We start from the raw sequence: 25205 nt of genomic DNA, 5'->3' as shown, positions 1-25205 counted from the left end.
ATTAATGTGATACAACCATTCTTCCTTCGACGATCAGGGATATCAATCAAGTAATCTACCTTACCCACTCTTTTGGCCACTCTCTGTGGGCAACTGAACCGTGTTTTTAATGGATGTCCCTGTAACAGTAAAAACACTAATACTTCATTTCCTGGTTGAAAATCGCGGGGTTTTGCATTCGTGTCTGCCCATTTATTCATATTGGTTTGGGATGATTTAGTGTGTTCCTGAGGCGCACCACAAGCTTTCCTGAGCATTTCCCAGAACACAGATATATAGTCCAACTTCGAAGATTCAATATTATGTTCGAACAATCTGTCTTTCATGAATTTTAGAGGACTTCTTAATTCATAGCTGTAAACCAATTTGAAATGACTGAAACCTAATTCACTCATTCAGGACTCATTCTGTAAAGTCTCTGGTGGCAAATTAAAGAAAGTTTGGACCCTGATCCCTGTCATGTGGATATTCGTGACAGTATGTTCTAATCATTGTTTTGAGTGTTTGATGGTATGTCTGTATGTAAATAGTCCAACTCGGGAATGGGCCATACTGGACCTGATGCTGGGGAATGAACCCGGCCATGTGGTTGAAGTTTCAGTAGGGGACTACTTTGGGAATGGTGATCACAATTCCATAAGTTTTAGGATACACATGGACAAAGACGAGAGTGGTCCGAAAGGAAGAGTGCTAAATTGGGGGAAGGCCAACTATACCAAAATTCGGCAGGAGCTGGTGAATGTAGATTGGGAGCAGCTGTTTGAAGGTAAACCCACATTTGATATGTGGGTGTCTTTTAAAGAGAGGTTGATTAGCGTGCAGGAGAGACATGTTCCTGTGAAAATGAGGGATAGAAATGGCAAGATTAGGGAACCATGGATGACAGGTGAAATTGTGAAACTAGCTAAGAGGAAAAAGGAAGCATACATAAGGTCTAGGAGGCTGAAGGAAGACGAAGCTTTGAAAGAATATCGGGAATGTAGGACCAATCTGAAACAAGGAATTAAGAGGGTTAAAAGGGGTCATGAAATAGCTTTAGCAAACAGGGTTAATAAAAATCCCAAAGCCTTTTATTCATATATAAGGAGCAAGAGGGTAACTAGAGAAAGGATTAGTCCACTCAAGGGCAAAGGAGGAAGGTTATGCGTGCAGTCAGAGAAAATGGGTGAGATTCTAAACGAGTAATTTGCATCGGTATTCACCGAGGAGAGGGACATGACGGATGTTGAGGTTAGGGACAGATGTTTGATTACTCCAGGTCAAGTCGGCATAAGGAGGGAGGAAGTGCTGGGTATTCTAAAAGGCATTAAGGTGGACAAGTCCCCAGGTCCAGATGAGATCCATCCCAGGTTACTGAGGGAAGCGAGAGAGGAAATAGTTGGGGCCTTAACAGGTATCTGTGCAGCATCCTTAAACAGGCGTGAGGTCCCGGAGGACTGGAGAATTGCTAATCTTGCCACCTTGTTTAAGAAGGGTAGCAGGGAAAATCCAGGTAATTATAGACCGGTGAGCCTGTTGTCAGTGGTAGGGAAGCTGCTGGAGAGGATACTGAGGGATAGGATCTATTCCCATTTGGAAGAAAATGGGCTTATCAGTGATAGGCAACATGGTTTTGTGCAGGGAAGGTCATGTCTTACCAACTTAATAGAATTATTTGAGCAAGTGACAAAGTTGATTGATGAGGGAAGGGCTGTAGATGTCATATACATGGACTTCAGTAAGGCGTTTGATAAGTTTCCCCATGGTAGGCTAATGGAGAAAGTGAAGTCGCATGGGGTCCAGGGTGCTCTAACTCGATGGATAAAGAACTGGCTGGGCAACACTAGACAGTGACAAGCAGTGGAAAGGAGTTTCTCAAAATGGAGACGTTTGACCAGTGGTGTTCCACTGATAAATGATTTGGAGGAAAGTATAGGTGCTCTGTTTAGCAAGTTTGCAGACGACACTAAGATTGGTGGAGTCGCAGATAGTGAAGGGGACTGTCAGAGAATACAGCAGAATATAGATAGATTGGAGAGTTGGGAAGATAAATGGCAGATGGAGTTCAATCAGGGCAAATGTGAGGTGATGCATTTTGGAAGATCCAATTCAAGAGTGAACTATACAGTAAATGGAAAAGTCCTGGGAAAAATTGATGTGCAGAGAGATTTGGGTATTCAGGTGCATTGTTCCCTGAAGATGGCAACGCAGGTCAATAGAGTGGTCAAAAAGTCCAAGTGTTGGCAGGTCATGTTACAGTTGTATAAGACTTTGGTTCGGCCACATTTGGAATACTGCGTGCAGTTCTGGTCGCTACATTACCAAAAGGATGTAGATGCTTTGGAGAGGGTGCAGAGGAGGTTCACCAGGATGTTGCCTGATATGCAGGGCGCTAGCTATGAAGAGAGGTTGAGTAGATTAGGATTATTTTCATTAGAAAGATGGAGATTGAGGGGGGACCTCATTGAGGTGTACAAAATCATGAGAGGTATAGACAGGATGGATAGCAAGAAGCTTTTTCCCAGAGTGGGGGATTCATTTACTAGGGATCATGAGTTCAAAGTGAGATGGGAAATGTTTAGGGGGGATATGCATGGAAAGGTCTTTACGCAGAGGGTGGTGGGTGCCTGGAACGCGTTGCCAGCGGAGGTGGTAGACGCGGGCACGATAGCGTCTTTTAAGATGTATCTAGACAGATACATGAATGGGCAGGAAGCAAAGAGATACAGACCCTTAGAAAATAGGCGACATGTTTCGATAGAGGATCTGTATCGGCGCAGGCTTGGAGGGCTGAAGGGCCTGTTCCTATGCTGTATTTGCTTTGTTTTTCTTTGTTCTTTATCTCTAAAGCACCCTGTGACTTTTGGTTTTATGCTGAAGATTCTAACTGCCTAATCCCCCAATTGCCCATACTTCTTGAAATACCTTAGACATGAAATTAGAACCTTGATCCGATTGAACATAAAATGATAACCCATATCTTATAAAGACTTGTGCTAAATTTTCTACTACTGTTCTAGCATTAATTGCCCTCACAGGAATGGCCTCTGGAATTTCAGTAGTAGCTATATGCATGATACTAAATAGGTATTGAAGTCCAGAATTTGATTTTGGTCAGGATTCTACACAATCTACCATTACCCTGCTAAATGGTTCCTCAATCACTGGTATGGGAACTATTGGTGCTCGTTCTGCGGTAGGTTACGGTTTTCCTACCATTTGACAGGTTTGGCCTGTCTTACAAAATTTTCTCACATCCTTTGTAAAAACTGGCCAGTAATAATGTTGACTTATACATGATTTCGTCTTCTGAACTCCTCCATGCCATGCAAAAGGAATGTCATGTGCTCACCTTAAGAATCCCGAGTGATAATTAGGAGGGACCACTATCTGTTCAACAACTGTCTAGTCTTCATCCGCAGGTCTATGAGGCAGTCTCTATTCCTTCCTCACAATCATGTTTGCCATATAATAGCCTTCTGGAACGCCTTTTGCCTCAGCTTCTGTCAGAGCCTTTGTGCAATTCGATATATCTCTGGACCAGCTTGCTGTAATGCAATGATACATCCCCAAATAAGGTTTAAGATACTTGGCTATCTATCTGTGCTGCCACTTATACCTCCGACAATGGATTCTGTTTGGCGATTGCTCGGGTGACTACACACACAGGAAATATTCCTGCAACTTGTTCCTGTAATTGCTCTGTTTCCGTAATTCACTTGTTCCTCGCTAATTGTAGGGAAAATTGATCCTTTTGATCTAACCAAATCATTTCCTCGGAGTCGATCAATTCCCTTTACTGTCAAACTCTGGACAGAGATTTAAGGTTTTTGGTAGAAGGATTAAAGGGGACAGGAGGAAAATTATTTTCACCCAGAGGGCGGTGGGTGTCTGGAATTAACTGCAAGGATCAGTGGTGGGGGCAGAGACCCTCAATTATTTTAAAAGGCACCTGGACATGCACACAAAGTTCTGTAACCCGCGGGGCTGTGGGCCTGGTGCTAGAACGTGGGGTTAGTTTTGGTGGATAGCTTATTCAGCCAGTGCAGACATGATGGACTGAATGGCCTCCTTCTGTTCTGTATTTTTTCAATGTTCTAACGTCTACAATTACCATACCAATATTAAGTCACTCTCTAGGCGTACCTTATATAAAGATGCGGGTGTATACTCCCTGCCAACTCCATTAAGTAAAACGTTAGCATTCCAGGCACTCCCTGGTAGATACGTTATACCTTTTACCAGTAGGTTTGGTTTGCTCCTGTGTCCCTGAGTATAATGATATGTCTTCCTGCCTCACCTAATGGATATGCAGTTACTTTCCCCGTTGAAAAATTAAATAGCGTTCGGACATCGTATTCTTACCCTTTATCTTCAATTTACTTTATATATCTGGTTTTAAACCTGCTTTTAAAGGGATAGCTTGGTCTTCTATCCTCTTTGGCAGAGCCTTTACATTTGCGCTAACCTTTTGCATCCCAAATCCTATGGGTTTGCCTCGCAATTTCCAGCATTCTGAATGAAGATGTCGCGTTTTGTGGCGATGATAAAACGTTGGCTTGCGAACCACACTTCTACCCTCAGCACCTTCCTTTCAGACTTCAGGAGGTGATACTGGGACACTTCCAACTGTTCATTCTTGTCCCCGGATACTTGCCTTCCTGTCATTCTCCCACTTTCTATTCTTCTCGGGATTATGGGGGTGATGGACAAAAGGTTTTGCTTATTCACAAGGCCAAAATCATCCACAATTTCCACTGCCTGCCTAGCTTTCATAATTTTCAGGTTATCTACATGAATTCTCACTACTGAAGGAATTGAATTTTTAAATTCCTCTAAGCGAGTTAACTCTCGAAGTTTATCATATGAGGTGTGCATCTTTACTGCCCGGATCAAACGGTAAAAATTAAATTGTTTCACTCTCTCAAAATCTACATATGTCTGCTCAGCCAAACTCCGTAAGTTCTGAAAATTCTGACTGTAAGCTTCAGGGGCTAACTCATACGCTAGGTGAATAAGATTTTTGCCAATTTACACTCTGCAGAAGCCTCTTCAGGACGCATGACATAAACGTCATGAGCTCTGCCTACCAACCTACTTTGCTTACGCAGTGTCCAGCTTTCCTTCGGCCATTTCATCTGTTTGACTATTTTTTCAAAACATATGAAAAAGTGCCTCGACGTCACTTTCCCCCAACGTCGGAAAAGCTTGTATAAATTTAACAGTTTTTGCTGGGGCCTGGGCTGAATTCAGATTCTTCATGACCTGACATTTCCCTGGATTCAAGGCTATCCTTTTGTCTTAGTTCCATCTCTTTTAGGCTAAATTCTTTCTCCTTCTTTCTTTCCTCTTGTTCAAGTTCAAGTTTTCTTAATTCTTTTCCAGCCTCAAGTTTTTTTACTGTTGTTTCTTTTTCTGTTTCGTGTTGAATCTCCACTTCACTCAACTGTAACTGATTTTTTGCCAATTCTACTGTGTCAATCTCTGACTTACTATGTTCTTGTTCCTCGTATTTTTCTTCTAATTTTAAATGTTGAACCATTAGGTCAATTATCTCTGCATTTTTGACACCTAGTTTCAATTCCTCCCACAATTTTCATTCATTCTGAGTTAAAGGTATCAAGCCACTGAGGGGAACATTTTCCTTTCCCTAGAACTCTGCTGCAACTGCTGAGCCATTCTGATGTTATAGACTCTACCTTATTATACAAGAAAATTCGTTCCCTTTTTTCATAATTGGTGTTAGATTTTGATCCTGACAACCAAGTTTCCAATTAATATGATCCCAAAGCCGACAGCAATTAATATGCTGCCAGACACAAGATCCAAAATTTTATGCTGCCCAAAAGACAAGTAATTAATATGATTCCAAACATGAGACCCTCAATTCATCTGATTCTGATCTCAGACGAGCCATCCAATTAATATATTACAACCGCAGTGGGAGCAATGCACTGTCAATTCAGTCCTGTCACTCCACAGGTCATAGCATATTATTAAGCTTTCACACCCAATTGGCAAACAGCCAAAATAAACATTCTGGTAACCCCAGAATAAAAGAGACCAAACCAAGTATCTTTAGACACCAGCAAATTAACTGTTTATTGAAACAAAAATCTTAAACACTATTAAGATAAACCTATGACTAAAGACCTTATTATTTTAAACTAACTTCCCACATTCGCACACATGCATCAAAAATCAACAGTAGTTAACTAGTTTTAAAATTAGTGTTTTCGAAATTTAGCTACTTCTCAAGAACAAATAAAATAAGTTACATAATAATATAAAAGCAAAATACTGCGGATGCTGGAAATCTGAGACAAAAACAAGAAATGCTGGATTCACTCAGCAGGTCTGGCAGCATCTGTGGAAAGAGAAGCAGAGTTAGCGTTTCAGGTCAGTGACCCTTCTTCGGAACTGACAAATATTAGAAAAGTCACAGATTATAAACAAGTGAGGTGGGGGTTGGGCAAGAGATAACAAAGGAGAAGGTGCAGATTGGACCAGGCCACATAGCTGACCAAAAGGTCACGGAGCAAAGGCAAACAATATGTTAATGGTGTGTTGAAAGACAAAGCATTAGTGCAGATTAGGTGTGAATATACTGAATATTGAACATCAGCAAGTGCAAACCTGAAGAAAAACAACCTGAAAAAAAAGTGGGTAAGCAAAATGAACAAACTAAGATGAAATGAAATAAATGCAAAAAAAGATTGTAAAAAATGTAAAAAGGAATGCAAAAAAAAAGGAAGAAAAATAAGTTACATTCCTGGTGGATGAAGCATTCTAATGTGGAAATAGTCAAAGGCCACTCCAAGTCATCATGAGGACTGGATGCACTGGTCTGTTCTTTACAGGCGTTTAATTTTTCGGCTGCAGTCGGCAACAACAGTTCCTTCAGCAATAGAAACGTTTTTTTGAAAAAAGAAGGAATTTCTTCTTTAGGCAATTAATTCGGCTGGGAGCTCTCTGTAGACTTTGCTGAGAGAGAATAAACAGCTCCTTTCTCTTCAGTACGTTTCGCTGGTGAGTCTGGTTTCATCCGTTTTTTTTAGTTTTCCACAAAGTTAAGTAGCAAAATTACACCATGTGACCTCTCTATCCTGCTGCCGCCGAGGTAACAAAAATGAAGCTTCTGGCACACTGTGCCTTAGAAATTCCAGAACGTTCTCTCCCTTAACGGTGCTCTATTTTTCCAGAGTCTTAAAGGTGCACATTGTTTTTAATTGTACGAGCAAAACGATACAATTCCATGACACATTCTATGCAATTCTATACCATAACCTCTGTGTGCACCCTCGTTTACACCACTACAGAAAAGGAGTACATTCGTAGCACCCTTACCTGAACACATGATCCTCACATCTTCTTTCTGAGAACAGTCGGGATTACTCCACGATGCTGAAGGAAATTTCCAGAGAAATGCTTTGTAAGCAAAACAGTTCATTTCATCCAACCAAACTGGCCCTGTGACTGGTTCACAAGATGCAGGAAATACCATGTCTAATGCTTTTCCACAACCCAGCTGCTTGCAAACCAAGTTAGCTTCCACCAGATCCCAGGAATCATCACAAACTGAGCCCCATGTCTCATTGTAATAAATCTCCACTCGGCCAGTACATGGGCTCCCACCGTCGGACAGCCTTAACTGCACGTGGTCTGTTGGACAACAATGTAGGAGGATTATACTGACAATATATATTCACCTCATCACTCAATCCAACTCATTGTACTATCACCAGCTTAAAAAAGCATTTTAAATGCACATGTGATCGGTAAATGAAACTATACAACAGAATATCTGTCGAAACGTACCTATTACATATAATGTAAAGTACAGAAATGTTTCAGATATCCTACTACATCTGGCTCTGACAAGTTCTGGCCTCCAGTCCCCCTTTTATGTTTCAAACGCTGTGTACGTTGTTGTAAAGGGAATCACTCACACGATTAACAGTTAATTTATACTCATGTTATATAATGGTATCTGCTCCTTGTCCATGTATGTTACCCTTATTTATAATCTTGGTCCGACATTTACTGCCATCTCTTATTTCCTTTATCTTGAACAACATGCGAAATGCATTTATCCAGCGCCATTAATGAAATGAAACATCCCAAGGCGCTACACAGGAGTAACATCGAAAAAGGTTTGACATGGAGCACCTAAGAATATACGAAGTCAGATGACCAGAAGCTAAGTCAAATATTTCGGTTTTATGGAGCGTCTGACAGCAGGAACGAGAGATTGAGAGGTATAGAGAATTAAGTAAGTAACTCTAGAGCATGTGACCTTCGCAGCTGAAACCACGCCCACCAATGGTGCGCAATTAAAATCAGGAATGCTCAAGAAGCCAGAAGTGTCAGATGTCAGATTGGAACCGATTGCAAATTTAGAACCCTGAGGCCATGAACGGATTTGAAAAGAAGGTTGATTTTTTTTAAATCGCACATTGATGGACAATGTAGGTCAGTGAGCACAGGGCAGATGGCTGAGTGGCACTTGGTCAAGGCAGCAGAGTTTGTAGAGGTTGTAACCAGGGTAGCCAGCCAGGAATGCATTAGAATCATCGAGTCTGGAGAGAACAAAGCAATGGGTAAGACTAGATAAGGGAAAAATCGGGTGAATTTATGGAGGTAAAAATCGACAGTGTTAGTGATGGTATGGATATGTGCGAGGAGTTAATTATAATACCAAGGTTACAAGCAGTCTAGTTCAGTCACGACAGTTGGCATGGGGAGAAATAGCGTTGGCGGCAAGGGAACAGTTATGATGGGGACTGAAGACAATGACTTCCATCTTTTCAATGCTGAAGTGTCGGAATTTTCTGCTGGTGCAGTACTGAATGTCAGACAGCATTTCTGACAGGTTCCACGCAGTGGTGGAAGCAAGAGTGTTGGATTTGAGGTATAATTGGGTACCATGAGATACATGTGGAAACTAAGGCCGTCTTTGTGGCCATCACAGAAAGGTAGCATGTAAATGAGAAATGAGGTGTCGAAAGTTAAATCCTTTGTTGACTTTACAGGAGCGGGAAGAGAAGCCATTGCAGGTCACTTTCTGACTACTGCATAGATAAGAATAGAACCAGCTGAGTGCAGTCCCTCCACCCCATGCCCCAGGCGGGTGTTAATGGAGAACAGTTTGAGCAGAATTTCATGACCAACCATATCAAAGGCTGCAGCCAAGTCAAGAAGGGGGAAGAGAAATCGTTTACATTAGTCACAATCATTTAGGATGCCATTTGTGACTTTGATAAGCGTTGTTTCGGTACTGTGGTATCCCTCAAAATCTGATTTGAGGGATTGAAACATGCAGCTACTTAAAATATGAGCATGGATTTGGAGGGGACAACACATTCAAGGACTTTAGTGAAGTGATAACAGTTGGAGCTGGGGCAGTAATTTGCAAGGAGAGATGCGAATACAGCTGATTTGAAGGAGAGGGGGTAGAACATGAAGCGAGGGAGAGAATCGTTAATATTGTCAGCTAACACGGGGACCAGGAAGGGAATGTGTGTGTTCAGTAGTTTCATAGAAATAGGGTGCAGACAATAATAAGTGGATTTCATTGAGAGCATAATTGCAGAGAGTGTGTGAAGGTCTCGAGGAGAGACAGAAGCAATGCGAATTCAGGGAGATGGCATGGGAGGATACTTATAGGAAGTTAGGCCTGGTGGGTTGGGGAAGAAAGGGAAGCTACAGAGGCGACTGAACGGATGTTTTTAAACTTTGTATCAAAAAACTCCATGAGCTCCTTTCACTTATTTTTGGAGTTGAGGGTGGACGAAGCAGGGGAGTCGTTCAGGAGGAAGATTTGTGATGGAGAAGATATGCTGTGCGTGCTCTTTCCCTTCGTGGATGACCTTTGATTAATGAGCAATTTTTACAAAGAAACCCAGGACCCGATGATGCTTTATGCGATTCATCCATTCAGGTTTACATTACCAGATAGTTCGCCAGATGTCGCTGTGCCTTTCGGGTTTAAAGTTTCAACCACTGTATGTATTACTTCCGCTTCATGCCAGAGAATGTAACATCCACAAGTGCTACACTTAAACATCAGCCTTCCAATATGCAGTATATTCGTGCAGAATTATGTTCTATGGTTGTGTTGATTATAAAATGATCGTAAATCAGCGTAATATTATTTGTATAACAGAATCACGTACTTTTGAAAGGGTAGGACTCTGTCTTTGACAATGAAGATATTTGAGTAATTTTAGAAACGTAAACCACATATCCGAACAGAGAATCTGTCTTTGACAATGAAGATATTTGAGTAATTTTAGAAACGTAAACCACATATCCGAACAGAGAATCTGCATTCCTCTCTGTCCAGGCAGCCTGGCGCGATTAGGGAAGTACTTATGCTGAATGTGTAACCGTAACTTGTGAGGGACATTAAAAATTGCTGTTGTCTGTCAAGGATCAATGAACTAAACTACAAATTATATCAATATATGACTGTTGAACCCGACCAAAGAAAACAGAATATCTCTGCAAAATGTTGGACAGGAACAGGAAGTGTCTATGGGAAATTGAACGCAAGATCTGCAGACCTCCTGGTAAGCGGGAAACCAGTATTTAAATGGGCGTAGACAAAAATAATTGGATTTGTTGCATCAGGTACTTTGGAGAACAAAGAATTGGCGTTGTGATAGGAAACAAAGAGTAGTGGTTAATGGATGTTTTTCAGGCTGGATGAAGGTTTGTAGTCGAGTTCCCCAGGCGTTAGTCTTCGGACACTTGCTTTCCCTGATATATATTAATGACCTAGACTTTGGTGTACAGGAAATAACTTCAAAGTTTGCAGATGATGCAAAACTTGGAAGCATTGTGAAATGTGAGGAGGATAGTGTAGATCTTCAAAAGGACATAGACAATTTGATGAAGTTCAATGCTGAGAAATGTGAAGTGATTCAATTTGGTAGGAAGAACATGGAGATAAAATATAAAAAAGGGCTCAATTCTAAAGGGAGTGCATGAGAAGTGGTGCCTGGGTATACATGTGCATAAGTCATTGAGGGTGGTAGGACAGGTTGAGAGAGCTGTGGCCTGGACTTTCTTAATAGGGGGAAAGAGCCAAGAAGTTATGTTGAACCTGGATAAGACATGAATTCAGCCTCCGCTGGAGTATTGCGTCCAGTTCTGTGTGCTTCACTTGAGGAAAGACAGGAGGGCATTGGTCAGAGTGCAGAAAAGATTCAGGAGAATGGTTCTAGGGATGAGGAATTTCAGTTATGAAGATCGATTGGAGAAGTTAGGACTGTTTTCCTTGGAGATGAGAAGGCTGAGAGGTGATTTGATTCAGGTGTTCAAAATCATGAGGGGACTGGACAGAGTAAATAGAGAGACACTGCGCCCCGCACCCCCGCACCCCCCCCCCCCCCCTCACCCCTGTGAAAGGATCGAGAACGAGAGAGCACAGATTTCAAGTAATGGGTAAAAGAAGCAAACATGGCTTGAGGAAAAACGTTTACGCGCAGCGAGTGATTAAGTCCACAATGCGTTGCCTGAGAATTTGGTGGAGGTAGGTTCAATTGAAGTATTCCAAACGGAATTAGACAGTTATCTGAAAAGGACGAATGTGCAGCGTTACGGAGAGAAGGGATATTTTGTGGGATATGTCGAGTATTCTTTGTTCCAGTCCAACTCAGGCCCCCTCCCCCAACTATGTTTCCAGTACATTGATAACTGTATCGGTGCCGTTTCCTGCTCCCACCCCAAACTGCAAAACTTTATCAACTTTGCTTCCAATTTCCACCCTTCTCTCACCTTTACATGGTCCATCTCTGACACTTCCCTTCCCTTCCTCGACTTTTCTGTCTGCTAATATCCATTATAAGCCCACTGACTCCCACAGCTACCTCGACTACACTTCCTCACACCCTACCTCCTGTAAGGACTCCATTCCATTCTCCCAGTTTCTACATCTCTGACGCATCTGCTCTGATGATGCTACCTTCCATGACGGTGCTTCTGATATGACCTCCTTTTACCTCAACCGAGGATTCCCTCCCACTGTTGTTGACAGGGCCCTCAACCGTGTCCGGCCCATTTCCCCTACCTCTGCCCTCAAACCTTCCCCTCCCTCCCAGAACCGTGACAGGGTTCCCCTTGCCCTCACTTTCCACCCCATCAGCCTCCATATCCAAAGGATCATCCTCCGCCATTTCCACCACCTCCAGCGTGATGCCACTACCAAAAGCATCTTCCCCTCCCTTCCCATATCAGCATTCAGAAGGGATCATTCTCTCCACGACACCCTGGTCCACTCCTCCATTACCCCCACCACCTCTTCCCCGTCCCATGGCACCTTCCCCTGCAATCGCAGGAGGTGTAATACCTGCCCATTTACCTCCTCTCTCCTCACTATCCCAGGCCCTAAACACTCCTTTCAGGTGAAGCAGCGATTTACTTGTAATTCTTTCAATGTAGTATACTGTATTCGCTGCTCACAATGTGGTCTCCTCTACATTGGGAAGACCAAGCGCAGAGTGGGTGACCGCTTTGCCGAACAGCTCTGCTCAGTCCACGAGCAGGAACCTGAGCATCTGGTTGCTTGCCATTTCAACACTAACCCCTGCTCTCATGCTCACATCTCTGTCCTGGGATTGCTGCAGTATTCCAGTGAACATCAACGCAAGCTCGAGGAACAACATCTCATCTACCGATTAGGCACACTACAGCCTGCTGGACTGAACACTGAGTTCAATCATTTCAGAGAATGACAACCCCCCATTTTACTTTCATTTTCAGTTATTTCTTCTTTTTATCTTTTTTACATTTTTTACAATCTTTTTTTTGGCATTTATTTCATTTCATCTTAGTTTCTTCAGTTTGCTTACCCGCTGTTTGTTTTTTCATGTTTGCAGTTGCTGCTGTTCAATTTTCAATACGTTAACACCTTATCTGTACTAATGCTTTGTCTTTCAACAGACCATTAACATATTGTTTGCCTTTGCTCCATGAACTTTTGATCAGCTATGTGGCCTGTCCAATCTACACCTTCTCCTTTGTTATCTCTTGCCCCACCCGTACCTCACTTGCTGATAACTAGTGTCATTTCTAACATTTGTGAGTTCCGAAGATGGGTCATTGACCCGAAACGTAAACTCTGCTTCTCTTTCCACAGAAGCCGACAGACCCGCTGAGTGGTTTCAGCATTTTTTGCTTTTATTTCAGATTTCCAGCATCCGCAGTATTTTGCTTTTATTATTTGACTGTAATCATCACATGTTTACGTGCTCAGTTCTGATTGGGCCAACACAGTGAGATCCCAGAACCAGGAAAGAGCAAAAGAAATTGCACCCTCACCATGGCTGGATTGCCATGTAATCTGGATTCCAGCGCTGATTGGTGATGTCTAAAATGCGAGCACCTTTTGGGCCGGTGTCATTGGAGCTGATCCTTCATACTCTGCTTTTGAAGACCCTCAGTTAAGGTCCCTCCGCATGAAGGTTGCAGTTATCTCCCAGCTAGAGTTAAAGATCTTGAGGAACACTATGAGGGACGCACTCCTTTTCTGACTTACAATCGGGCAGCGGGTTAATCTGTGATCAAAAACATACTGAGATTGTCGCCCAAGCTTTATATTGAATGGGGTGGATTCGAACAGAAAGATAACAGATAACGTGAAAATAAAGGGCGATTATCTAACGGGTCAGCCTGACTGTTCCCAGGTCTGCCTGAAATAGGAAGTTAACAGTTAGAGTTCAGTGCAGCAAGAAATGAATGAAACTGTGAGAAAGAAATGGCACAAATACTACTAACTGCAGGGTCATTATTCCCGTCACCCTGCGGAAGAAATTATATCGGGATCTGTGATCTGATCTGTTCTTCATTCCTTAAATCGAAAATACAATTTCTGCAATAAATTAATGTTGGTATTGGGCCAAAATGTATCCAGAATTGTTTTCACATATACACACACTGACACCCAGATACACTCTCTCCTTGTGGTGACGGTGGGTGGGCCCCATGTATTACCAGTGTGAAGGTGCTCTGAAAAGGTGGTGGTGATGATCCTCTCACTTATAGAATCTTACAATGGAACAGCACAGAGGAACGCCATTCAGCCCATAGTGCCTACGCTGGTTCTTTGCAAGAGCTGTCTAATTCGTCCCATTCTCTTTCCCCATCACCCTGTAAATTTGAGCTGATGGCGCTCTGACCATTGATGACCAGTGTGTTGTTGCCCTGAGAAGACGGTACTGATGGAGCCCCTTTTAAACCCGCTGGTGATGGCACTCTCATTGAATGCAGCAGTCTGATATAAATTTCCTGATGGGATGGCAACGCAAATTAAAGATGTTTTGATCCTGTGGTAAATTTCAATGCCTTTCAATTTACTGCAAAGTCTTCGACCTGTAACTTTCAAAGTTTCTGTAAAGGTGTAATTGGGTTATTTGGTCGTTCAATGAATTATATAGCTTCTCAAACAAAACAAAACAAGATGAATGCTCTGGCAGTCTTCTAACTGCGTGCTGACTTTTTCCTATCATGCTCCTGCTCTTCTGATTCTCTTGTAACCTGCCCTCGCCCGCCTGCCCTATTCTTTTATCTGTAAATTATTTTCGATCAGTGGTCCTCCCGTTTACTGGCTAAGCGTTTCTAATTTTCAAAAATGCATTCAGTGTTTTGACTGCTCCCATCCCCCTGAGGATAATGTGCCTCATAGATTTCCAGGTGTTTTTCTCTTAAAAACATAATATGCATTAGACGATGTGTTGACCTGCTCCCCATCTCCCTGGTGATAATATTTCTCCCATGTACCGCTGTCTCTTTGTATACGCTGGTGATATACTATAGACAATGGGATAACGATTCCTGTCCTCAGCTGTGTTTACCGAGTAATCTTGAATATGCTACAGTTTCCCAACTATAAACTCACTGGTCTCTTTCTGTTCCCAGTTATGGAATGTAAATACTGTGTGACTTCTCCCCAGTCACGGGGCCTCAGCATGCCTACCAACTTTTCCAGATAATAGTCAACTCCTGCAAATTCACCTTTTACAGTGACCAGCCTCAGTGCTTCTCTAGGGTCCGTGAATCTTCTTCAATCCACTCAGTCATTTATTGAACATTTCCTGCATTTAATATTCAGCCTGTAACCACCCATGTCACGCCAGATTTTTTTTCCAGATAATCCACTGGTTCAAGGATTAAGGCGATGCACACCTTCTTAGCGGAACTCGGGGTGAACAATTAATGGGTGCAGAAAAATATCGCCAAAATGACGACAGTGGTTCAAGAAAACACCCTTCCACCCTCTCTGGCCAAATAAGGTTGTTTAGAAAATTCCGACGGGTCCGCGAACTGACATCCCGAAAATGAAACAAAACAATCTGTAACCGAGACTCCCATACCTGCCTATTCGTCAAGTTTATCTCTTACTGTCTCAGATAAATGTTCGGTCATTCCCCTTTCTCAATCATACTATTTTTCCATGTATCTACAATACTCCTCATATCTGCTGATTCCTCCTTTCACTCTTTTATGCTTCCTGACAATTTCTAACTGCTCTCATTGTTGTTCTTGAAAAAGTTTGAATGCATTTCTTTGTGTAACGTTAGCCAAATCCCTTATATATACAGAGAACATTCATACTATTTTCACACTTTTCTAGTCGGCCTCCTACTCTAGGTAAACTTCAGCTGATCGACAGTTCTGCTGCTGCTGTTATCTTGGCATGGACCGTCCCGCTTATCCGTTTCCCCTGCTCTCACTGTCTGTGGCGACTCCCGGATCCCAGCGCCTCAAATTTCAGTGGTCGCACTGTTGCCTTCCTGACGTTTAGACTAATGGTTTTGGTGCCAAACTGTGAAGTTATTTTAACATTTTATACTTATGTTAACTTGCGATTGTACCGTATTACCTAAACACTAATAGAGAAATATTAATAATAACTAACAAACCCAACGGAGGTGAACTGAAACGGGACAAACGTGGGATATTCAAAGCCCAAAATTTAAACTCTTGAATGAATGACAAAGCCACGGACAGGTTTGGTTTAGGGCTTACCATGTACAGTTAATACGGAGAGTTCAAAAGTACTTGCTTCTCATGGCAGATGATTAGGTGGGTGAAGAATCTATATAATTATATTATATCCAACTATTTTAGGTCCAATTTGAACAACATTCGCAATTAAGTGAGATCTTGTGGATTACAGAAGCAAATTAATTAATAAAATACAGTTATTGTAGCTGAAAACCACAAGCAAAGCGCCGGACAAAAGGAACTCACATCAAACAATACGGATTCTTTGCGTCAACAGCATTATCAGTAACTTCAGTGAATCAGTATTGCCCGTGTGGAGTTTGCAAGTTCTCCCTGTGTCTGCGTGGGTTTTCTCCAGGTGCTCCGGTTTCCTCCCACAAGCCAAAAGCCTTGCAGGTTGGTAGGTAAAATGGCCATTATAAATTGCCTCTAGTATAGGTAGGTGGTCGGGAAATATAGGGACAGGTGGGGATGTGGTAGGAATATGGGATTAGTGTAGGATTAGTATAAATGGGTGGTTGATGGTCGGCACAGACTCGGTGGGCCGAAGGGCCTGTTTCAGTGCTGTATCTCCAAACTAAACTAAAACTTTTAGCAATCTATCTCTGCAACACTGAAGAAATAACCAAACACGCATCGAACATTTACAGTACAAGTTCTTCTGGGCACTGTCTGGTGAATTTAAATATGAAAACGAATTCAGAATTTGTTCCACAGGTGACCAGGGTATGGAACAAATAGAAGGACATTAAAGAATTTAACAGGAGTAGGATTAGGCCAGACAACCAACCGAGCCTACTTCGCCGTTCAATAAGATCAGGGCTGATCTACTGACCCAAATCCACTTTCCCAGCCTTTCCCCTGAGATTGGGAAATAACTCCAGATCTTCCATTAAACACTGTATTGCACGATATAAAAAGTATGAGACATGTGGAAAGAGATTCAGAAACATGTCCGGATATTAAATACTCCAGGCAATGTGTGAATCATTTAGAAATAGACTGAGAAATACTAATTGTTATATGGCACCGTGTATATAAATGTATGAAATACAAAGAATGATTTAATCTAAAAAGGCCTAGTTTTGAAGATTGTCGGTGATTCAATAAAACAGCTCATACAGCAAATCCCCCTGAGATCAGTAGCATCATTTTTGGTGAGTGTAATTGATAACTCTATTAATAATTAGTGCAATTGAAACAATATTGGTTCCACCCCCAGTTAATATATTACACAACATTTATAGTTCTTTCCGAACATTTCAAATGCTGTACAAACTATGTAATCTAATTCTCTGTATCACAGGGCACTTCACTAAGAATCCAAGAGGCAATCCTGAACTGAATGGGGCTTACTGAAACAAAGACCGTAATCAAGTAATAAGTCAGTTGATGAATAATCACCCTATTTCCAACTCCATATTTGGGAAAGGGTAATGTGATAATTCACATGGTACGGCAGCCATGTTGGTTTATTTTTATTATTTAAGTGCTGTCTGAAGAAAGATGCAACAGCAGCAGCAGAAAGGGCAGCAAAATCTATGCCTAAATAATTGCAGACTGTAACATGGTGAGGACTCCAAGCCTGTTCCATTTCGGACCCACCAATACTGCAAAGTGACCTCGTGGTAACGAGACTACAAGCAACCAAGTTTGTGGCCTGCAGAAATTCTCTCCCTTCAAGAGAATCATGAAAGCCACTTCAGCACGCGACTCCAGCTGTTTAATGACACTTCAGGAGGGAAGCCGTCTTTTTCAAAAGGTCTGCATTGTGTCTTTTCGAAAACGAGCCATGTGAATTATGAACTATTATTTTGTTTATAAACTTTACAAGTGCACTATTCTTTTCAACTGTACTTTGCTTACGTGTGTTTGTGTATGTCGCTGTGTGATTGAGTAGCATACTGTTAGGTTTCGTGGTGAGTGTTGAATGAACAGTCCAGAGGGTGTGCATTCATGCAATGCAGGACATATGAAGAGCAGTTCTGGTCTTCAAAGTGGAGCTGAAATGCTCACATGCAACTTGTCTATTCGAACAAGAATCACAAGAAAAATAATAAAGTACAAAGGACACACTGATGGACTGATAATAAAATGCTGCTAATGAGCCAATGTTGCAAATGATTTGTCAATTGAGTATGTATAGCTGCATGCTCTAATTGTGATTAAGAGCAGCTGATACTAATTGTGGAAAGATCAGGATACATATGGAATAACCAGTTTCCACCTGGGGAGGGGTACGGGGGAGCTGGTCCGGAGAAGGGAAATGTAGTCTACACTTATGCTGTATGGAGTATTGTGAATAAACCTTTGTGGAAGTAAGACTGGTTACTGCTTTGTCCTTTGACAGATGCATGTTTTCCAAATTTTGTAAATAATGAACCTACATTTTGCGCCTTCCCAGGATCTGATCGTGTAATTGGGATGCTTCATTCTCCTTTGTTGATCGCTGTCAGGGCGAGGGATTTGCCTGACTTCAGGCCGTGCAGGGCAGGTGAATGAAATATTCTATGAGGCTATGAGTCCTTCTCTCAGGGTAATTCAAACCAATGAGGAAATTTCTCACCGCAAAGTAAAACATCTGCAATAACTGCAACTCATGTAAGGGAGAGGCTGAAGGAAGTGGGCATGTTTTTGCTGACAGATTTGCATTGAAGTCTTGGGGGTTTGTTGAATGTCAAGCCTGTAAGTGTAGAATTGATCCATCCTGATATTGTGCGAAATCAAACATAAAATCACACAACTATTTCGGAACAAAATGTAAACTGGTCTTCCCGAGAATGGTAACGAAATTATTGATTAGATTAGATTAGAGATACAGCACTGAAACAGGCCCTTCGGCCCACCGAGTCTGTGCTGAACATCAACCACCCATTTATACTAATCCTGCACTAATCCGATATTCCTACCAAACATCCCCACCTGTTCCTATATCTCCCTACCACCTACCTATACTAGTGACAATTTATAATGGCCAATTTACCTATCAACCTGCAAGTCTTTTGGCTTGTGGGAGGAAACCGGAGCACCCGGAGAAAACCCACGCAGACACAGGGAGAACTTGCAAACTCCACACAGTCAGTACCCGGAATCGAACCCGGGTTCCTGGAGCTGTGAGGCTGCGGTGCTAACCACTGCGCCACTGTGCCACCCATTTTCTGAAACAGAAAAATGTTTGTATTTACATAGGATTGAATCTGATTCACCAGAGAGTCCGAGTGTTTGATTTCTGTTTGTCATGAATGTGAAATCTGTGGCAGCTTTGTCTTTACAGCCAAATCTGTGTATGAGCTGGTTTCTTCCATTACCATGGGAATAATAATACTACATGAGATCGAATGGTTACAGTTAGACAGACACATATTCAATAATATAATTGCATTAATTTCCTGAATTATCTGTGCAGTTTGAATCTGTTGTCTCAACTGTTCCTAGCTCAAGGCACACTGCATTGTAAAGTTATTGAATTATGTGGAATGTTGTGTTCTGTAGAATCACAGCTCAAAGCAGGAGAATATCAGAGGGTAAGGATTACTGCAATTATCTGTTAATGTAGAATTATACAGTGTGTGTGCACTAACTGGTGTGGAGCCCCTGACCTCAGTGATCATGCCTAACTGGGAGTCTCTGTCACTCGAGAATTACACTGCTTGTGTCTGACTAACTGGTGTGGACAAAGTAACACTTGGTACCATGTATTTTCTGGAGTATCTGTCATTGTATTCAATGCTGGTCCCCATCTTACTCTTACTCGAAGTAGTGTTGTTGACATTAGATGCTGATTAATTGACTTCCCGAGCACGGTCCTGAGAAGCGTTTGGTCATGAGTGCACTGCAATAATAAATAATCCTCTTCAATATTATGAATAATACTGATGACTATGACTTGTTAATAGACAAGTTACCGATTTTACAGCACAGAAACAGGACATTTGGCACAACTAGATCACGACTGTATTCCCTCTCTACACGATGCTCTCTTCATTCCCGCTCATCTAATTCCATCTGTATATCCTTCCAATCCTGTCTCCCTCATTTTCTCACCTCGCTTCTTCTTTTTTTTTTCCATTGCAACTTCCACGTTCTCAGCACTCCAAGTAAATAGGTCTCTCTTGAATTCCATCGTGCATTTATTGATGATCATCTTATTTTGAGGAAATACTGAACTGGTCACCAGCAAAGGTGGACATATCAGTTCCACGTTTTCCTTCTCTAATCCCTATATAATTTCAAAGGCCTCTATTAGTTGGACACACATACTTCTCTTATCAAAAGAATCGAGCCACAACATATCCCAATAATTATAATCTCTCAGTTATTGTATTTTTCGTAAAGAATGTGTGCACCTGTTGGTTACCCTGGATACTTTTATCATGTGTAGCCCAGAAGAGTACATTATTATTTATGTGTTCAATCACCGCCTTTCTAACATGTTAATGATATTCCTGTAGAAATGAAAGCCTGTGCGTTGATCATATTTGCACTGTCTCATGCAAATCCCTGTTCAATTTCAATCATTTATACATCAGAAGGAATGGGCAAAGACGTATGAGTGCCTCCTATCCGAGGGAGTGATTCGAATCAGGCTGAAATTACTTCAATGCCAGGGAGTGATTCGAGCCCGGGATGGGTTCCGACAGTGGGAGTTGTTGAAGACTGGGTAATGTTCACCAATCTACCCGTTTTTTGGCTCCTCGTCACTATAATGAACTGGATGACCAGCGTCCAGTGAGCAGTTGTTCGTCCCTTCCTGGATTTGTTAAATCTGGAAGTGCAGGTTGGTGTCATGGACCCGATCTGACCTGATCCCAACCCACACGGTTTTTTGTGCGAAAATCCTTCCAGCTTGTGTTGAGAAGTGGAGAATGTTTTTCAGTTTTTTCAGTAGTTCGCAACCACTTCTCCTTTCTCTCCATTACAGTTAATTTAGTGTCAATTGTAATCCTGTCCAAGGGAAATTGTTGACTCTCCACCTGCACCACCCGCTACCTGGTCGCCATGTCAACGGCGGATCTACTGGTCATTATCACTGAGATCACACTCCGGAGAATCACTAACCTTTATTTCCCATTACATTTCTTGGACCTCACCTCTGTTTGTCGCACTCTCTCTGTCCTGATCCGTGCAGCCATCGACTGTTCCGTCTGGTTCACCATCACTTTCACATTTGATCGATTTGTCGCCATTTGTTGCCAGAAGCTGAAATCAAAATATTGTGCCAGGAAAACTGCGACTGTGGTTCTAACAACTACCGGCATTCTCCTCTGTCCAAAAAATATTCCCATCTACTTTAGATTTAACCCTAGAGGGGTCATCGATGATGTACAATGGGGCTGCTCTAACAAGCCAAGCTATTTTACTGACCCTCGATGGATTGGATTTGCAATGTTTGAAAAAGTTTTAACACCATTATTGCCATTCATTTTAATTCTGTTGCTGAACGCTCTGACGTTCAGACACATTTTAGTGACCAATCGTGTTCGTCAGAGACTGAGACGTCAGAGAAAGAAAGATAATCACAGTGACTCTGAAATGGAGAGAAGAAGGAAGTCTATGATTTTACTCTTCACCATATCTGGCAGTTTCATATTTCTGTGGCTGGTGTATATTTTATATATATTTGATGCTGGTTATTTCTTAGATGATGATTCTTAATATACCTTTGAAGATGTCGCATATATGCTGCGGAATTTAAGTTGCTGTACAAACATATTTATATATGTGGCCACTCAGTCCGAGTTCAGAGAGCAGTTAAAGAGCGCGGTGAAATATACAGTTACATCAATTATTAAATTAATTCATAAACAAAGCAACTGAGACCAGCTTAAAGATCAAGTGGTTAATGGACAAGAGGTGACCGCTGGAGATCAAGAAGAAAATGGCCTGCAGGAGTAAAGACAAAAACTAGAGCTGTTAGTGGCGGGTAGCGGGGGTCCAGAGCAAGAGGATCGGTCGTAAATTAGCAGAATTTAATTCAGAGACTGGAGAACAAAGGGATCGCCTGTGCTGGCAACATTCAATGAATCCTGGCCTTGAAGGATAAGAAACTTGCATGTTGTCTTCAGTGCTCTTTTGTTAAGTATTTATAACATCTTGCTTAATAAATTATACTGGATTCATAAGTAGCCGTTATTTGTAACTTGTTAGGTCAGGCACAACTGAGGACACCATTGTAATAAATTGAAAATTCAGAACCGAGAATTTTTAAATAAAAGTGTTTAAGCCTCAAAACCCCAAAACATACAATGGTGCAACCTGGGGCCAGACGTTGAAAAAGGCTAAACCGAAATGATTGGCTGTGAAGTTGAGTGGAATCTTGCTCTGATTAGTCTGACCAACTTTTTTCATTCAAGGAAGGGAATCCATTAGGGGAACAACCAGACATAGATCCGCAAGACCGGAGAATAAGATGAATTACGAGGTAAAAGATTGGCCAAAAACATGGAACGAATATCAGTAGAAAAGATGAATAACTTAGTATTTTAACCTTCCAAGAACCATGGATTCATAGAAAAATAAAATGTTTAAGGCACAGAAAGAGGCCACTTTGACCCATCGTTTCTGTGCCAGCCGAAAAAAGGATCCACCTATTCCAATCCCACCTTCCAACATTTAGTTCTTAGCCCTGCAGATTATGGCATCTGAGGTACATATCAAGACTCCTTTTCAATAAGTCGAGAGTCTCTGCCTCAACTACTCTTTCAGGCAGTGAGGTCCAGATCACTACCACCCACTGGGTGAAAAACGTTTTTCGTCATCTACCCTCTATTTTTCCAGCAATCAGTTTGAAACTGTGCCCCCTCGTCACTGAGCTCTCTGATATGGCGAATAGATTCTTCACCTCCACTCGATCTAGGCTTCTCAAGATGTTGTACATTTCAATCAGATCTCCCCTCACCCTTCTCTGTTCAAAGGAGAATAACCCCAGCCTATCCAATATTTCCTCCTACTTGCATTTTTCCAGTCCTGGCAACATCCTCGTAAATCTCTTCTGTACCCTCTCAAGTGCAATTACATCCTTTCTGTAATGAGGTGACCAGAACTGCACACAGTACTCAAGTTGTGGACTAACCAATGATTTATACAGTTCCAGCATAACCTCCCTGCTCTTATATTCTATACCACAGCGAATAAAGGAAAAGATTCCATATGCCTTCTGAAACACCTTATCGACCTGTCCTGCTACTTTCAGGGATCTGTGGACATTGACGCCAAGGCCCCTCACTCCCTCTACACTTCTCAGTGATTTATCATTTAAAGTGTACTCCTTTGTCTTGTCTGACCTCACAAAATGCATCACCTCGTTTTTCTCCGGCTGGAATTCCATTTGTAACTTTTGTGCCCATCTGACCAGACCATCAATATCTTCCTGCAGTCTACAGCTATCCTCCTTGCTATCCACAAAACAGCCAATCTTCGTCTCGTCTGCAAACTTCTTGATCATGAGGTCTACATTTACATCAAATCGTTAAGACATACCACAAAAAGCAGTGGACCAGTATTGAGCTCCCCGGAATACCACTGGAAATAGCCCTCCTGTCATTAAGACACAAATCAACAATTACCCTTTGTTTCCTGCCACAAAGCCAATTTTGTGTCCACATAGGATTTTGTGATAATTACCATTCCTGAATTACCACGTGTATCTGGACAGAAGGAACTTATCTGGCTCCAAGCCAAAGGGACCTTGTGTTCTTTGTTTCTCTAAATTATTGGACCATATGGTCACAGAGATCAATCAACACCAGCAGTTTAAGACTTCTGCAACATTTATGACAGCATGGTAATATTTTGATCTGAAGGTTTGGCCTTATTTTTATAAAAAGTCAGGAATTGGCATTAATTCATTCATACATTTGTTTCCATTTGTTATCTTTCTGGAGAAAGTCTTTGTAATTATTTGCAGATAGCTCGCATAACAACTGTGGACAGTAGTGTCTCTGACAAATTCATCTGAAACCACGAAACATGGAAATGATTGTTTAAGACATTTAGATCAATAATAAATAAATTAATGTGAGTTGCTATTCCAAGTACTCAAAAGGAAATGTACCTTAGTTTAAAGGGATATAAACATCCGTAATTTTCAAAAAAGTTAATGTGAATACTGTCGAGGTTGTTGCTGAATATTAAGGAAAACCTCCTTTTCAGATAATTAAATGAAAGATATTATCAATTGATGACAGCATTATTTGAATTTGGGAAACTTAGATGAAAAAATAATCAGTATGATTCGGTACATTTCCTATCAACAGGAAAGGGGTATCTGAGGTAAATAATAAGCCAGCCTGCATAATCTATTGTTTTAATTGTATGTACTTACATGATAATAGTTTAGGAATTAACAGCACAACTGTGAAAGAATACTGACTGTCATCGAGTGAGGTGATCAGCAGGTGGGGTGACAGTCTTCAATCTGAGGGGTGTCAATGAAGTTTTAACAGATAATAACATTCTTCATCGTGAGTAGTCACTTCGGGTTGTGATATTTTAGAAGGTAAGAACATGCAAAATTTGTGCAGATCACAGCACTCATGAGCTAGAGAACAGAAAGAGTGGTCAACAACAATAATCAGATTAAGGAGGAGGCAGATTTTGTCCTGTGGGGAATTGGAGGTTCTTGGAATGGTGTTTTAAAATGACTAACGTTACTTAATCCTCATAATAATTAATCAGTGGACTCATTAAGAAAGGAATTAGTCAATTTCATACTTTGTGAATGATAACATGATTAGTAACTGGTTTGTAACTTTTCCTAGGATTCACAATGAAACATCCATCAACAATATAAATGTGTTAATGTGGGGTAAAATCAGTTGAGCTGCATTTATCTTTAAATAGGCAACTATTTTGTTGCAACTTGCAATAAGTCATTTGAGTTATAAGATAATCCAGTTTCTGTTTTAACCAAACTTACATCATGCAAATAAGAGAGAAAATATTTGAGTATGACCACTGGGATTTAGAAGTGCAACAACAGCTGAGACAAAGACAAAGGACTGATTTTTGGAGGAATCAAATGAATAGACAAACAAAACATGGTGAAGCCTGGAATAAAATGGAATGTTGATTCTTGAAAGAAAAAATAAGCATTTTAAATATTGTATTGGATAATAAAGTTTCTTCAATGCTCAACAGTTGGTGCATAACAGTTGTTAGAGAACAACTCCAAGTAGCTGGTTTGGAAAGTAAAGGGAAAGGGAAAGGTCTACAGTTTT

At 41.4% G+C, this 25205-nt stretch overlaps 1 pseudogene; it reads left to right on the top strand.

Annotated features, from left to right (window-relative positions):
- The window catches only part of LOC137366337 (probable G-protein coupled receptor 139), a 48036-nt pseudogene extending 26283 nt beyond the window's left edge, over positions 1 to 21753 (top strand).
- Positions 21754 to 25205: the final 3452 nt, after the last annotated feature.

Source organism: Heterodontus francisci, unplaced genomic scaffold (genome assembly GCF_036365525.1).
Source record: "Heterodontus francisci isolate sHetFra1 unplaced genomic scaffold, sHetFra1.hap1 HAP1_SCAFFOLD_63, whole genome shotgun sequence".
Taxonomy (NCBI): Eukaryota; Metazoa; Chordata; class Chondrichthyes; order Heterodontiformes; family Heterodontidae; genus Heterodontus; species Heterodontus francisci.
This window is presented reverse-complemented; position numbering and strand designations above follow the sequence as displayed.